At 41.2% G+C, this 13,003-nt stretch overlaps 1 pseudogene; it reads right to left on the reverse strand.

The window, feature by feature from the left end:
- Positions 1-10,792: 10,792 nt before the first annotated feature.
- On the reverse strand, positions 10,793-11,973 carry LOC100593536 (annotated as a pseudogene).
- Between the last annotated feature and the right edge of the window lie 1,030 nt (positions 11,974-13,003).

The following is a 13,003-nucleotide window of genomic DNA, read 5'->3' on the forward strand; positions in this document are numbered from 1 at the left end:
CACACTATTCTTTGTATTGCAGTTACCCAGAATGCCACAGAGATTTTGATATGAAGGAGAACCGGTTGCTGTCTTTTTTTTTTCTTTTCCTTTTCAGGTCCATATTGCTTTATCTGAGCATACTGCAAAGTGTCCTAAAAGCCATATGGGAGATGAACTTCTTCACAGCTGCAAAGGAAACATTTGCAGAACAGAAAACACCAGAAATCACAATACATTCTTAGTCATAGTAAAACGGAACGCACACGAAATATTGAAACATGGAGTGGAGATTTCATTTTTAAATATTTTAATTACCAGAACAGAGCTGTTTGATTCTATTTCAGAGATCGGTAGATGAGCAGCAGCGGGGGGTGGGGGTGGCGGGGCGAGGGAGGGGAAACGGAGGAAAAAGAACAACAGACACTCGGAGTGAAAACAATCATCAGTTAACAAATGGCAAAGAGAAATTAAGTCTTTCTAGCTGAACTGTGTTTTGTTTCTTACAAAAGTTTTAGTGCTGTAAAATGTGGCACGTTTTGTACTGTATGTTCTCTCGGAAAAGCCAAACAGAAACCAGTCATCATGGTTTCGAGAGAGCAAGGCCTCCCCTTTCTCATGTTTCAACTACGCAGTCTCCACTTGGGCTGGGGACCGTATCATATATCATAAATCACTCTCTGATAGATATTTGGCAGGCAGTCAGCACCCCAGGCTATGCAACAAACTACAGTATGGAAAATTTTTAAGGTGGAATCTTGATTTTGTAACTTAAGGACTTAATAGCATCTCAAAACATTTTACTACTTCCTGGTACACACACACAAAAAGCCAAGAAAGCAGAATTCTCCATATGGTTTTCGGTTTTATAGGATATATACACAATAAGCCATACAACTGTAAACCTGGAGGCATTCTCTTGCTGTTGTTACTTCAACTCCAGTGGAAATGAAAACAAAATTAGAGAGTTTTATCTCAACGTAGCCCCTGAAAGAGTCGAGTCACCAGGAACTTCTAGAACCCGCTTTTTAACTATCCATCCCCCTACAGTTAACTGTTCCACACCTTCTTAGAAACTAGAGGAGGCAGCAGGACTAGGGGGTTGGGGACAGATTTTATTGTAAGATAATAACATGCTGTCAAAAGTACTGTCAGGGATTTCAACAGAAAGGCTTATACGTTGACAAGAGTCATAGAAACCCCAGTAGAGTCTTTCTCCTGATTTCAGGCCCAAATCCGAGTTTTTGAGAGTCCCTGAGCATGCACTCCCACCTTCTCAGATGTTGCAAACTCTTATTCACATGTTCTTCTTCAGGAGCCTCTTTCAACAAATCATGCTTTTCTTTTTTGCAACTGCAAACTGCATTTAACCCCTAAGTCACATCATCCCAGCCGACACTAGGGGCTGTTGGAATACCGCAGCTCCCAGCAAAGCTACTGCTAAGAAGCCAGTGAGCCTTTCTGTGCAAGGAGGGGTTAAGTCCATGGTATTTGGACGTGCCCAAATGTTCTCAGTGTTCTCGGGCTGAGCAATTCTTAGAAGGGCTAAATAGAAACGGGGGAAACGTGGAGTGTGCGGTGTGGCATTGTGCTCTCTGCGAGAAACAATGCTTGGAAAAACAAAAGAAAGAAACCGAATAAATCCTTTTTGAAGTTTAAAATAAACGCTGCTTTTTGGTTGTTGTTGTTTTGGTTGTTCACAAATTAGCCCTAGTTTGGTCAGGCTAAATATAAAATTTGCAGTGTAGTTTATTTAAAGTGTTTCTGTCCAATCTCAATCAATTTGAAGAAGAAAATTAAAGCCAAATTTCGACAAAATGTATAATGGTTATATATACATATGCTAATTCAGAAATAACATATATTCTAAGTATATTATGTGTTTCCTTCCCCACTCCACCAACCCCAGTTGTCACTGACCAATTCATTCTTGAGATTCTGTTAATGCCCATCAATGAAAGTCTCGGGCTTTGTACTGATGAAACTCATAGGCTTACAGGTCACCTCACAGTCATTTGTGACCCCACTTGCAGTTGATCATCAAGTTCCAGATTGGACCTGCCAACTGCTTCTAAAAGAAAAGAAATTTCTTTTTAAAGGAAGCACTGGAGTATGGTCTGGCCCAAGCCCAGCCAGCCTAACAGTCCTTCAGTATCTCCATTTCTGCCTCTCTTACATCAGTGGTTCTCAGGCTTGGCTGTATATGAGAATCCCCTGGGAAGCTTTTAAAAATTCCAAAGCCCAAGCTCCATCCCAGACCAATTACATCAGAGTCTCTGTGGGTAAAACAGAGGCATCCGTACTTTGTGCACCTCCCCAGCAATTCCAGGTGTAGCCATGTTGGTAGCCACCCTCCTGGCTGGGATTCCTGCATCCAGTCTTGCTCTCCTGTCAGTGGATGATTCTACTAAAACTAAGAGTGAGGTTACTCAAGTAGCATATGTGGTCATGTTTTCTCCCTGTTTAACAGGCCTCAAGGGTTCCTTCCTGCCTGCAGAAAAAAACGTCCATATACCTTCCCATAACAGTCAAAGCTTCCTGGCCTCCATGTCCCTCTCTATCTTCCTGCCAACCCTTGCCTCCACACTCCCCAATCCTGTCTCATGGAGCCACCTGAACCCCCACATGTACCATTCTCTCACTCACATATCCAGGCCTCAGAACGGGCTGCTCCTTCCAGCTAGAAAATTCTCTTTCTCCCTGCCTAGTACATTTCAAATCTAAATTCTCCTCATCTATTTTTGGACTCAAGTCAGGTGTTTCTTCTTGGGAAATCTTGCTCACCAACACACCCAAGATGTCCAGCTGTCACCAGCACTATTATGTCCCCAATATCCTAGATTTACCTGGAGTACAGGTAGAGAGGTTGCCCACGACCACTGGTACTCTTCGCAAATTTTGAGTTTACCTAAAGCACAGGTAGAGAAACTGTCCATTTACCTGCTTTCACTCCAACTAGTTAGTGACCACTTAGGAGCACAGAAGATTTCTTGCCCACCATTGTAACTTTGGTGCCTGGTTCAGCACCCAGCATGCAGTGGGAACACAGATTGAGCAAATGCTGAGTGGTCCCAGCCAGCTGTAAGCATGGAGCCTCACTTTCCAATTCAATCAATTATACTGTTTGTATTAGTCTGTTTTCATGCTGCTGATAAAGACATACCCGAGATTGGGCAATTTACAGAAGAAAGAGGTTTATTAGACTTACAGTTCCACATGGCTGGGGAGGCCTTACAATCATAGCAGAAGGTGAAAGGCACATCTCACATGGTGGCAGACAAGACAAGAGAGCTTGTGTGGGGAAACTCCCTTTTATAAAACCATCAGATCTCATGAGACGTATTCACTATCATGAGAATAGCATGAGAAAGACCTGTCCCCATGATTCAATTACCTCCCACAGGCTCCCTCCCACAACACGTGGGAATTATGGGAATTACAATTCAAGATGAGATTTGGGTAGGGGCACAGCCAAACCATGTCATATTCCTGGCAGAGAACACTTCCCTGAACGTTTGAGTCAACATTAACCTATTTTTTCTAAGGTACATAGAAGCGTCAACGTTCTGTAGCTCCAATGAATTGGACACTAGAAGTAGCTGGGAGAAGGTGGAGTTAGATTTGTTGTTAGGAATCAAAGGGTCTTGCAAGCTACATCCTCAAAAGTGAAAGATTTTTGCTGAATATATCAAGAATCAAATAATTCTAGTTGTTGACAAGACTTCCACAAACTACTTCCTATTTGGTTAATTCTCACTGAAAAAAGAAAATGCCACCAGTTGCAACTGAGCATGAGAAGACATGTAAACCATCAAATCACACTCTGCATTTATGATATCCTTGGGTTCAGCAACGCTGCACTTATCTGTGGAAGAAGATCACAGATAAATGCAGGTCTGCCTTCAATTCTGTTTTGTTTTGTTTTGAGGCAGAGTCTCTGTCAACCAGGCTGGAATGCAGTGGCACAATCCTGGCTCACTGAAACCTCAGCCTTTCAGGTTCAAGTTATTCTACTGGCCTCAGCCTCCCAAGTAGCTGGGACTACAGGCACACAGTACCATGCCTGGCTAATCTTTTGTATTTTTAGTGGAGATTGTGTCTCACCATGTTACCCAGGCTGGTCTCGAACTTCTGAGCTCAGGCAATCTACCCACCTCAGCCTCTCAAAGTGCTAGGATTGCAGGTGTGAGCCACTGTGCCCAGCCTCTACCTTCAATTCTGAAAGCCTTACTCAGGGCAGCCACACCACCTGCCATAGCAGCCAAGGAGAGGTGGCTAGACCATAGAAAATAATGTTCCAAAGTGGCTTACTGAAAGCATAAAGCTAAGTTGGTGAGAGACAGTTTTGCACATAAGAAAGAGAGGGAGAGGCAGAGGAAAAAAAAATAAAGCAAAAGGGGGGTCAAGAACAGTGGCTCACTCCTGTAATCCCAACACTTTGAGAAACCAAAGCAGGAGGACTGCTTGAGCCAAAGAGTTTGAGGCCAGCCTGGGCAACATAGTGAGACCCCCATACCTACAATTTCTTTCTTTTTTTTTTTTTTTTTGGAAATTAGCCAGGTATGGTAGGGGGCACCTGCAGTCCTAGCTACTGGGGAGGTGGAGGTGGATCACTTGAGCCCAGGAAGTAGAGGCTACAGTGAGCTGTGAATACGCCACTGCACTCCAGCCTAGGTGACAAAGCAAGACCCTGTCTCAAAAGAAAAAGAAAGAAAAAAAAGAAAGAAAAATGTAAAAAAAACTTTAAAGAAAACTGATAAGGAAAATATAAGAAAAGGAAGGAAAGGGAATTAACAGGTATAAACTGCCCTCAACCTCTAGTAAGTGAGGATCCTTATTATCACTTTACACATAAGGAAAATGGGACACAAAGCAGTTAACATACTTGCAGGGGCAGGTGCGTTAGCTCATTCCTGTAATCCCAGCACTTTGGAAGGCTGAGGCAGGAGGATAACTTGAGCCCAAGAGTTCAAGACCAGCCTGAGCAACACAGTGAGACCATGTGTCTACGAAAAATTTAAAAAATTAGCCAGGTACACCGGTGCAAACATATAGTCCCAGCTACTTGGAAGGCTGAGGGGGGAAGATTACTTGAGCCTGGGAGTTTGATGTTGTCGTGAACTATGATCCCGCCATTGCACTTCCGCCTGGGCAACAGAGAGAGATACTGTCTCAAAACAAACAAACAAACAACAAAACGAACAACAAGAACAGACACACCACTTGCAGAAGGTGTGTATCCATTAAGTAACAGATGGAAAGAGGAAAGAAATAAAGAGGAGTGGGATTCTGAAGAGTGAAAATGTATAAGGATGAGGGGAAAATGAATGTATAAAGAGATGAAAGGGGAAGAAAGGCAGGCAAAATAATCCAATACTGTAATTCAAAAGGAAACATTGCAACACTGACATTTCCCAGTCATTCAGCTACGAAGGCCCTGTTGCCCTGGGACCATACCAGGCTGGCCCTTCTCTGAGTATAGGGACCTTTCTTAAACACAAACCCAGGTGATCATCCACTGTGTGAACAGGTTGTATTCTTACTCTGTGGAATTTCAGAAACAGCTTCAGAGAAACAATTTTGCGTCAAGTCCTGACCAATCCTTAGGTAGAATACTGTGGAGGTCTAAAATGCCAGGACATACATAAGGCCAAAGAACCTATATTTCTTCTTCCGTCCCAGATCTCAACCTAGACTCGGGTGGGCAGGCCAATGTCTCCCAGCTCATCCAACTGTGACAAAAGGTCTTTCTAACCGCCTCACCCCCCCCCAAACGAAAAACATATCACTGGGTAAGCACTGCAACCTGGTTCTCTGGAAGTTACAGACCAACTGTAATGTGTTTTGTCAGCATCCTTGCTTTGGGTTTTTTGATGTGTGTCTGTCTATCTTTAATGTTAATGTGAGTTTAAGAAACCTCCTACCTTGTCCTCTTTTCTGAGCACAGAAAGTCCTGTTGACACATAGGGGTCAGGGCTATAGAGAGAATCTGGCCAGCTGGCTAAGAGTAATAAATCCAGACTAGAGGTGAACAGCCCACAGATTTCTCATATTCTTCTTTTTGGTTATCAGCCATCATTTTTCAATAGGTTCACATAACCTCCCAGCCCTAACACACAGAGCTCCAAAACTCCAGCTCTTGGCTATGGGAATGTTATTAAAACAACAGAAACAAGTCATAACCAAGTACCAAGTTATATCAAGCACTGTGGAAGCTAATAATGACTACAACTATGATAACAAATAGTATATACTATTCCGTGTTCACAGGTGACTTTCACATATATTGTTTCATTTCATCATCATTAGTAATCCTGAGAAGTAGATGAGGCAAGTATTTTTCACTGTTGCCTGGATAAACAACCTGAGGTTCAGGCAGGTTAAGAAATGACTAGTGAGGGGAGGACATAGAATTGAAACTTCTAGTCCTGACCTTGGTCCTCTTTTCACCATATCATAGCTTTTGGTATATTCAGCTCACTTTTGAAATAAAATTTGCCCATCTACAACTCTCACTTGGTGGTATTATTTCTGATCTCTAGATTTAAACAGAAAAAAAAAGTTCCTATTTGTTTGTTTGTGTGTTGCATTTCAAACAGAACTTGAACTGGCTAACACCTTATGTAAAGGCATGTCTTCTTCAAGCTAAGCATTGTCATTTCTTTCAAGCAGGAAGGTCCAAAGAAGTGAAAAAACAGAGATGTGGAGGAAAGATTCCTAATACACTCTCCTTCCAGGAGGACTCAGCAGGAACCCTCTCTGGCTTCCTGGGCAACAAATCCAACCAGGAGGATCTTAACTAAGAGTCTTGCTTTAAGTGTACATAGATTTAAATTTTAAAAAAGAAAGATACACACACACACACACACACACACATATATTTAAGTACATTTGCTCATGTATGGTGGCTGAAATGAAAATACCATCATGGGCCGTACACAGTGGTTCACACCTGTAATCCCAGCACTTTGGGAGGCCGAGGTGGGCAGATCACTTGAGGTCAGGAGTTTGAGACCAGTCTGACCAACATGGTGAAACCCCGTCTCTACTAAAAATACAAAAATTAGCTGGGCATGGGGGCGGACATGGTGGTGGGCATGGTGGGGGGTGCCTGTAATCCCAGCTACTCAGGAGGCTAAGGCAGGAGAATCACTCGAACCCAGGAGGCAGAGGATGCAGTGAGCCCATATCACGCCACTGCACTCCAGTCTGGGCAACACAGTGAGACTCCATCTCAAAAAAAAAAAAAAAAAAAGAGAGAGAGAGAAAAGAAAAAAAATACCATCATGTACTAAAGGTGTTTCCCAACTTATTAAAGTGAACTGACCCTTTTAAACCATCCTAGGCTTGCTGATTACTTCCAAACTTCATCTCATCCCTACTCCTTTCCAACTTTAGAAGATGGTGAGTAAATTATTCTTACTGGTGGTAGTGGCAGATTTTAAAATTATTATTATTATTATTCTCTCATTGAATAAGTGGTGACCACATATATTTGGTTAATTTTTCAGATTGCTTTTATAATTCTTGAAAGTCCCTGTCTCCCATGGATACATCATTTGCTACACCATGCCAGTATTGTCTCCACAAATATATTTTCATTATAATCATTTCCGTTTCAATCCTGCTTAAGTATAGCATTCCCTCATAGTAAGGAACTACCTGGGTTTCCCCCTCAAATTAGAGAAAAGTAAACAGACAAGTTACAAGTATGTAGGCAAATGAATTATAGTTAGCCGTAACTTCTTCATTATGCCACCATTTAGTGAACTCTTGAGGTTAGGTGCTGTGCTTATCCATAGGCAAAAGGTACAGTGAAGCCACGAAGCCCTGGGTTCCAATTTGTCTCTGTCACTTACTAGATTTGATCTTGGTTAAATCATATGATTTCCCCAGAATTCAGTTTCCTCATCTGGGACATCAGCTTTGCAGAGGTATTGCGAAGACTGAGTAAAATATGAATATTTAAAAGCTGACACAGAGGAAACAATAAATATTAGCTTCTTGTCCCATTATTCATCTTAGCAGCCTCACAAGATGAACACCCAATTATTTATTTGTTAAATTGCTCTGAGTACAGGCATACGTTGGAGATTTTTCAGGTTTGGTTCCAGACCACTGTGATGAAGCAAATATCACAATAAAGCAAGTCACACAAATGTTTCGGTTTCCCACTGCATAGAAAAGTTATGTTTACACTGTATTATATATTAAGTATGCAATGACATTAAGTCCAAAAAAGTAATGTACATAGCTTCACTTAAAAATACTTCTTTGACAAATAATGCTAATGATCATATGAGCCTTCAGCAAGTTATAATCTTGCTAACGGTGGAGGGTCTTACCTCTACGTTAATGGCTGCTGGCTGATCAGTGTGGTGGTTGCTGAAGGTTAGGATGGCTGCGTCAATTTCTTAAACTAAGACATCAGTGAAGTTTGCTACATCAACTGACTCTTCTTTTTGAGAAAGATTCTCTGTAGCATGCTGTGTTTAAGAGCATTTTACCCACAATAGAACTTCTTTCAAAAGTGGAGTCAATCTTCTCAAACCCTGCCACTACTTTATCAACTAAGTTTATTTCTATCCTAAATTCTTTGCTATCATTTCAATAATGTTCACAGCACATTCACAAGGAGATTTCATCTTAAGAAACCACTTTTTTGCCTGTCCATAAGCACCTCCTCATCTGTTCAGATTTTATCATGAGATTACAGAAATTCAGTAACATCTTCAGGCTTCACTTATAATTCTAGTTATCTTGCTCTTTCCACCACATCTGCAGTTACTTCCTCTACTAAAGTTGTGAACCCCTCGAAGTCATCCATGAAGATTGATGTAAACTTCTTCCAAATTCCTGTTAGTGTTGATATTTGACCTCTTCCCATGAATCACCATCGTTCTTAATAGCATCCAGAATGGTGAAGTCTCTCCACAAGGTTATCCATTTAGTTTGCCCAGATCCATCAGAGGAATCACTATCCAGGGCAACTGCAGCCTTAAAAATCGTATTTCTTAAATTGTAAGGCTTGAAAGTTGAAATTATTCCTTGATCCATGAGCTGCAGAACGAATGTTGTGTTAGCAGGCGAGAAACCATTAATCTCCTTGTACATCTCCATGAGAGTTCTTGGCTGACCCCGGTGCATTGTCAGTAAGCAGTAATATTTTAAAAGGAATATTTTCTTTAGGCAGTAGATCTCAACAGTGGGCTTAAACTATGCAGTAAACCATGCTGTAAACAGATATGCTGTCATCTAAGCTTTGTTGTTCCACTTACAGAGCACAGGCAGAACAGATTTAGCATAATAATTAAGCGCCTTATGATTTTTGGAATAGTAAATGAGCATTGGCTTCAATTTAATGTCACCAGTTGCACTGAGCCCCTAAAAAGAAAGTTAGCCTGTCCCTTGAAGGTAAGCATTGACTTCTCCTCTCTAGTTATGAAAGTCTTAGATGGCATCTTCCTGCAAGAGAACGCTGTTTCATCTACATTGAAAATATGTTGTTTAGTGTAGATATCTTTATTGTTGATCTTAGCTGGATCTTCTAGATAACTTGCTGCAGTTTCTACATCAACACTTGCTGTTTCACTTTGTACTTTCATATTATGGAGATGGTTTCTTTCCTTAAACCTCATGCACCAATTTCTGTTAGCTTCAAACTTTTCTTCTGCAGCTTCCTTACCTCTCTTGGCCTTCATAGAATTGAGGAGAGTTAGGGCCTTGCTCCGGATTAGGCTTTGGTTTAAGGGAATGTTGTGGCTGGTTTGATCTTCTATCCAGACCACTACAACTCTCCCCATATCAGCAATAAGGCTGTTTTGCTTTCTTATCATCCATGTGTTCACTAGAGTAGCATTTTTAATTTCCTTCAAGAATTTTTCCTTTGCATTCACCGTTTGGCTAACTTTTTGGCACAAAAACCCTAGCTTTCTGCCTGTCTCAGCTTTCAACATGCTGTCCTCACTAAGCTTAAACATTTTTAGCTTTGGTTTAAAGTGAGAGAGATGTGAATCTTCCTTTCACTTGAACACTTAGAGGCCATTGTTGTGTTATTAAGTGGCCTAATTTCAATATTTTATGTTGTAGGGAATATGAAAATCCAGGGAGAGGGAGAAAGATGGAGAGCTGCCAGTCAGTGGCGCAGGCAGAACAGACATATTTATCAATTAAACTCACCATCTTATATAGGTGTGATTTGTGGCACCCCAAAAGAATTATAATAGTAACATCAGAGATCACCATAACAGATATAATAGTAATAAATTTGAAATACTGCAAGGCTTATCCAAATATGACACAGAGACATGAACTGAGCTCAAGCTGTTGGCAAAATGGTACCAGTAGACTTGCTTGACACAGGGTTGCCACAAACTTCAATTTGTAAAAAATGCAGTATCTGTAAAATATAATAAAGTGAAGTGCAATAAAACAAGGTACCTGTATATCAAATCTCTGCTTTGAATTTTCTTATCTCTTAGTTTTTAAGGAGAAAAAAATGATTAAAAATTAAGGCCAGATGATTCTAGATAGCATAAGAGAATATGGGGTGGAGAATTAGGGGTGGGAGCAGCCGGGGAATAGGTTTGCCCACCTTCAAACTCATACTGCAGTTCTAGATATAGTGAGTGGTTTGTTATAATTTTTGAGTATTTTTATTTGTTGTTTGTTTTGTTTTATAAATGGAAGTTATAAAGCACAAAGTAAAATGAACGACATCAACCAACCTTATGATTCAGAGTTTTTGTTTTGTTCTTCAGTAGAAAAATAACTCCTACTGAGACCCCACTGGCTGCACCATCTGTTCCTGACATTAAGCTCCTTCTTCCTCTGCTGTTCCATGTTTCGTGAGTGGTCCCACGAATGCTTTCTTCTCCTCCAGGGTCTGGAAGCTGCCATGGCCAACTTGGAGGTGGTGTTAGTGTTCTCCAGAGGCCACTGCTCTGTACCAGCAAAGACTTGCAGAGGTTGAGCACTCACTTCTTGGTTCCCACCACACAGTCTTTCGGCATGACAAAGGTATTGGTCACTTCACCATAGATAAAGCCATCCAGAGGATTAATGCTCTTGTCAGACAGATCATAATCAGTTGGATGTGTTGTTCTTAATCAGTTTGCCATCCTTGATAAGGTAGCTCTGGAGGATCGTAGAGGTATTCTTGCTGATCTCAGTGCGGTGGTAGTAGCCTTTCTGCCCGGTGCATACCACAGAGAAAACGACATGGACAGGATGTCATGCCCCAGCACAGGCAACCTTGTGCAGCCATTAGTGGGTCTTCCAGGACAGTTTGTTGGTGTGCCAATGACTGGTGACCACTTTGTAGCCTTTGCCCTTGGTCACCCCAGTGACATTGATCATTGCATACTGCCCAAACACTTGGTTCACAGGTACTTGCTGCTCTAGACTCTTCTGGGACTACTCTCATTTCTCGGTCACAGTGCTTCCATTCATCTGCGTCTCCATCAGGTGCCTTCCAGCATAGAGGAAGCAGGCACATCTGGGTGTGAGCAATGATGCAGATGACTTGGCAGTACTTTTTCATGCTGTTGAAGTTCTTCTCCAGCTGCTTTTCACCATCCTCATCCTGCCATTTCTTGCAGTACTTGGTAAAGGCCTTCTTCTCAGATTTATGCCAGTTCTTACAGAAGCACCTCTTGTACTAATTCTGGATGTGCTCAGCATAGGTGGTCTTGAAAGTCCGGAGGCATCAAGGAGTTTCCACATAGCCCACAATTCCTACAACCACCATGGGTGGCATTTTCACAATGGCCCAGCTTCTGCTTCCTTCTTGTTCACCTTGGATCCTGGCCTACAGACTTCCCACACAATGTAGGTCATGCCAGCCTTGTAAACCTGGAATGCAATGAAGTGGACTGACTGGGAAGGGTCATGCTTGGAGAAGCTCTTCACCTTCCCATGATGCCTGCTGCCATGCCTCCCAGGCAGGAAGCTCAGGGACCCATGTCTGGGAGCAGAGAACTTCCTGTGAGACATGTTGTCATCAAATCCCGCCAGTAGAGCAGGAGTTCTTAATAGCTTGAGTGGATCCTCCTTTCCCAGAGATGCATTATATAATTAGCACCAAATTTTTAAAACAAAATGCTTCAATTATTTTTGTTACAATGTGTTTATAGTGAAAAATGAGAAACAATGTAACATCCAATAATAGGAGTATGACTATATAAACTGTAAGTGCTCACACAATGGAATAGCATGTCACCATTATGAGGCAGACTTTTATTTACTGATACGTGAGTGAAAAATTCAGGATACAAATACACACACAGAGGAAATGGACACTTTTCAATATATTTATAGGTAAACTTGCACAAATTTTCTGGCAGGTTATATAGTAAATTATTTTCTCTGGGTGGAAGCTTTAGGATGATTAAACTTATTTCCCTTTTACTTCTTAGTAAAATATATTGTACTTCGTCAAGAATATTCATTACTTCTGTGATTTAAAAAAGGAAGGATGAGTCACACAATTATTTTTTAAGTAATTCAATATTTATCTAGAGCCTCTTCCTCCTGATGGCCACTGCTTTGAAATAAGCTCACCTGAATTAAATAATCTCAAGGACTCTAATTTAGTCAGTAGCATTTCATTCTCTATCCTAAATATATCTTTGGAGTTTTATTAGATAAAAATAAATATTTATTAGATATTGTGAGAGGAAAAATAAACAGGTCCTATCAAACATGAAGCCTAATCAAAATTTTGAGTTTTTAATTATAGTTATTTGCAGTGAATCTGCTTCTTAAAAAATGATTGCAAAAAGGTCATAGTTTCTAATAGTCTATATAAGAAGGGAAGGGAAGAATCATGGGAGGGTGGGACTAAGCAGCCAAAAATGGATGCTGAATAAAGAGAGGAACATCTAATCATTTTCATAGTTCTATTACTAAGAAATTGATAACAGGTCAGGCACAGTGGCTCATGTCTGTACTCCCAGCACTTTGGGAGACTGAGGCAGGAGGATCACTTGAGACCAGAAGTCGAAGACCAGTCTGGGCAACATAC

Source organism: Nomascus leucogenys, chromosome 1a (assembly GCF_006542625.1).
Source record: "Nomascus leucogenys isolate Asia chromosome 1a, Asia_NLE_v1, whole genome shotgun sequence".
In the NCBI taxonomy this organism is placed as follows: Eukaryota; Metazoa; Chordata; class Mammalia; order Primates; family Hylobatidae; genus Nomascus; species Nomascus leucogenys.